The following is a 4100-nucleotide window of genomic DNA, read 5'->3' on the forward strand; positions in this document are numbered from 1 at the left end:
CGGTTGGGAATTTTTCACAGGCGTGTGAAACACTTAGAAGAATTTCTTGGGTTGGACGGAGAATACAGGGCGATGCGTGCGCCCTTGTGGGTCGGGCACTGCGGGCATGGGGAATTTACTACGTTCGTGTGGATGCGTTCGAGCATGAGGGTGTCATCCAGAAAAACACGGTGCATTTGCCCTCGTGGGTCTCTCTCAGTGAGTCGCGCAGGGAGTGGGTAATTTCCACATGCCCATGTGGATGTACGAGACTCAAAAAGGCTGCGTTTCTCTTTATAAATTTATTTTTGCCTTTTCATCTTTTCACTCCCCAAACATTCGAGAAAAGAATCCTTGCATTCTCCCGACCTCTCACTGTCGTTTTATAGGGTTGTTATTTTTAGTTTTTCCTGCCGGGTTTCTATTCTTTTCATTCTCATTTTCAGTCACGTAAGCTTTCTCTTTCTCTTTCTTCACCCAATCTTTTTATTTATTTTTACAGCACCGGCATCATCTTCACCAACAGCGGCAACAAATGAACTAGCAATAGGCACTGACACTTAAGGCGTCTTTACCTTCTTTGTTCTTATTTTTAGTATTTTATTTTTTTGCATATGATTTTTGGACTTGTATACTCCAAAAAGGATCTTCCTTCCGAGTTTATCTTTTATTTTTTGTCTCGAGTTGGATTTCATTGCTCTATCTTTTATTTACTCAAGTCATTTTTGTTTATTGAGCTTCACTGAACCTTCTTGTGTATGTGTGCAGATGGTCTTGTCAGTATGGGAATTGAGAACTAGTCATGGACACTGTGGGATCGAAAATATGCGTCTGGCATCATGTCTATGAAGAAGACACCAGACGGTACATCAAAGCACAAATATCATTTTTTGTTTTGTTTTGTGGGTTCTTCCATTTCTAATAGAGGCAAGCCTCTATTATTAATTACCCAAGATTAAAATCGTAGGAATCTCCGATGAAGGGCAAAAATACAAGTAAAAGAACATGAAGATTTGCAAATTATAAATTTTATTATATAAACATATTTATTACATCACTTATATATATACATATATATTTTTTGTCATTGCTGCTGCCTGTGCCTTGCCACTTCATTGCATGCCTCATTGCCATTTTGAGACGTATATCTCATTATCGTCCTTTTTTTTTATAATTTTGGTCGCTATCTTGAACTGAAAAGGCCACCACCACCCGTGCATTATCATCGCGTTATATGTCTCATTGCTGCCTTGAGATAAATTTAACCACTATCTCGAGATAAACATTTTTGCCATTGCTTTGAGATTCTGCTATCCAACTGCTTGCCTATCATTTCCAGACTTATTATATTTTTTTATATTTATTTATATATATATATATTTTTTAATCCATGTTTATCATAGTGGGTTTTATTTATTGGAGTATATCTGTGTATATATATATATATTAAGGAATAGATATATATACCTGTGTGTATGACACATGGGGCCTTTCTATTTTCATTATCTTCTTTAATCATGCAAAAACATGCACGTGAATTTGCATTTTCTTTTTCTTTTTTTTATCATATATTCACATGTGTGTTTTTTTTTTTATGGTAGGCCCATGTGCTTCTATTTATTTATTTAGTTTACTGCATGCTTCTTATCACTTCATTTTTATATCCTGCACTTACGTTTTTATTCATTTATTATTTTTATTTTTTTATTATATTATTTTTATATATATTATTTACCATGCACGTATGCATGCACGCTTCTCATGTTATTTTTTTATGTCATACACGTAAAGCATGCATATAATGATTTTTCTTTGTGTTAATATGCATGGTGATCCTGGCTCTTTAGACGTGTGAGCATGCATGTATACATTCTTCTCATTTTTGAGAACTCCATGGGTATCTTTTTGTGTAATGGGACTTATTTTTCTAATAAACCATGTAGTATGCATATATACCATTGCATCATTTTCATTTTTTGTATTCTCCTATATGCATGCATGAGCACGTGAATACAAGTATATATTTATATATATACCTGGAACCCCATGTTCATCATTTACTAATGGTGGTCCAGCACCCTTTATTATTATTATTATTATTATTATTATTTTATTTTTTAAGGGATTCTCGTGAATATGCATGCTTTTTATTATTCATTCATGCATGTCATGAGACTATATATAGCATGCTTTTCATCATTTTAATAATAGTAATTAGTTTTTTTTTTAATTTTTAATATGGCCCACCATATTAATCCCATGCAACCTTGATTGCACCAATGAAGACTCCACTGAATGAAATTTACAAACGTTCTTCAAAGTTCATTGTGACATTGTGTTTGTCATAAATAGGAAAACAAAAAAAAACATGGCTCTTCAAGCAATCAGAGAGTCATTAACATCTGACCCTATGAAAACTCCAACAAGCATCCTTACAATTGTAAAGGTGACAAAGAAACAAATATATAAAACCACACATATGATATATATAAATATATATAGAAAGACCACGGGCAGCCAAACACAATCCAAAAAGAAATAGTTGATCCCTATTTGCATACCAAGTGCATGACGGGCATGATGGTGATATACAAGCCATTGACATCCAGCCCCACGGCTTCATCTCTCCACACATTTGTCCTCATTGCTTTTCTCTTTCTCCTCTTATTCTATCAATAAATACTTATGCATCACAAAACTATCGGATTCTCTTGGTCTTACAGGAAGTTCGGGACCCATTTCAAGATATTGAGCATACTGATTATAATAAATTGCAGTTTTTTTTTGGTATCGTTTACTAAATACCCGAGCACCACAGGCTTTCATAGCAACATTAGGAGCATCTTTGATACTTTCCAAAAAAAAACAGACATTATGCGAGGGAGAGTAGTAGCAGCAATCATTGATTGTGCTGCTGCTGTAGAATACAGGACCTCAAATATCCTACCTAAAATCGAGGTTGTAGTATCCTTCACATAGTTATTCTGATTTTTCATTGCGTTCAGTAAGAACTCTACACCGCCTTGGACCAAGGGTGCAGAAGGTCCTTCAAAAATAGAGCCAATCTTCCTTCATGGTGATTTCCTACACAAAAGACATCACAAAGGGCACAATTGCATCTCCATACGTCTTTGCAACATGACCAAGGCAAGTCCCGCCAGCCATGGACGAATTCCACGTTTATCATTTTGATCTTGGTCCTCCTTTTATATCAACAAGGTCTTAAGCAGCATCGGAACTATCATAAGAAGCACCTTTTCTACAAATGAGAGTGTGAAGATCCTCAATTCACAGTCTCAGCTTCTTCGTACTCTTCTTGAATCTCTTCATCACAAACTGAGCTCCAGAATTTAGGTTCCTCCTCTCCATTCGCAACAATTGCTGTCGGGTGAAAAGAGCTTCCACATAAAGCTACAAGATTTCATAGTACATTGAAGAAATTGAAACCAGGCATTCCAACGCTGCCTTCTTGATTTCCAGCTCATTTGGCACAGCAATTTCACAGATAACCTTCATGATAAAACTTCTCTCCATTTCATCCTCGAAATTGGTCTGTGCAAAATCAAGAGCATTGTATAGAGCTTTAACTGCAGCAAGGTGAACTTCTGAGTTCTGATTTTCCTGGGTCATACCATGTGTGATAAGGAATACCTTGCCTCACCCACAGACGATCCAAGGATTTTTTTCAAAAGTGATTCTTGATATGGGCTTTTACTATTTGGTCAACTCTTTCTTCCTAGCAGATTTCTTGGCATCCAAGGAATTCCTGAGGACAATACCCGCAAGCCTTCGAGATTCTGGGGGTCCTTAGGTCATTTGATAACTCCACAGGAGACGAGGGTAGGGAAAAGAGAAGATTTTGCTCCTGTAGTTGCTAAATGCCTCCTCTGCAGTACTTCAAATCTTATCACTTGGAGATTGGGCAGTTAATAGGACCTGCGTGATCTCCATCGCCATTGTTCAAGCTTGGGCAGTGACGCGGCAGTTCCGACCTAGGGTTCTGGTTGGCAAAGAGCACTGCGATCCCGTTCTCGATCGAGGGTGAAAGAGAGAGAGAGCTTGGGTGTCTGCGGATTGGGGAAGACGACAACAGCAACCATAATGGTGGGCAAGGACGGTAA

The 4100-nt window shown here is 37.2% G+C and overlaps 1 pseudogene; it reads right to left on the reverse strand.

The window, feature by feature from the left end:
- Nucleotides 1-2643: 2643 nt before the first annotated feature.
- On the reverse strand, nt 2644-3696 carry LOC120258687 (annotated as a pseudogene).
- Nucleotides 3697-4100: the final 404 nt, after the last annotated feature.

The sequence above is a fragment of the Dioscorea cayenensis genome, chromosome 4 (assembly GCF_009730915.1).
Source record: "Dioscorea cayenensis subsp. rotundata cultivar TDr96_F1 chromosome 4, TDr96_F1_v2_PseudoChromosome.rev07_lg8_w22 25.fasta, whole genome shotgun sequence".
NCBI lineage: Eukaryota > Viridiplantae > Streptophyta > Magnoliopsida > Dioscoreales > Dioscoreaceae > Dioscorea > Dioscorea cayenensis.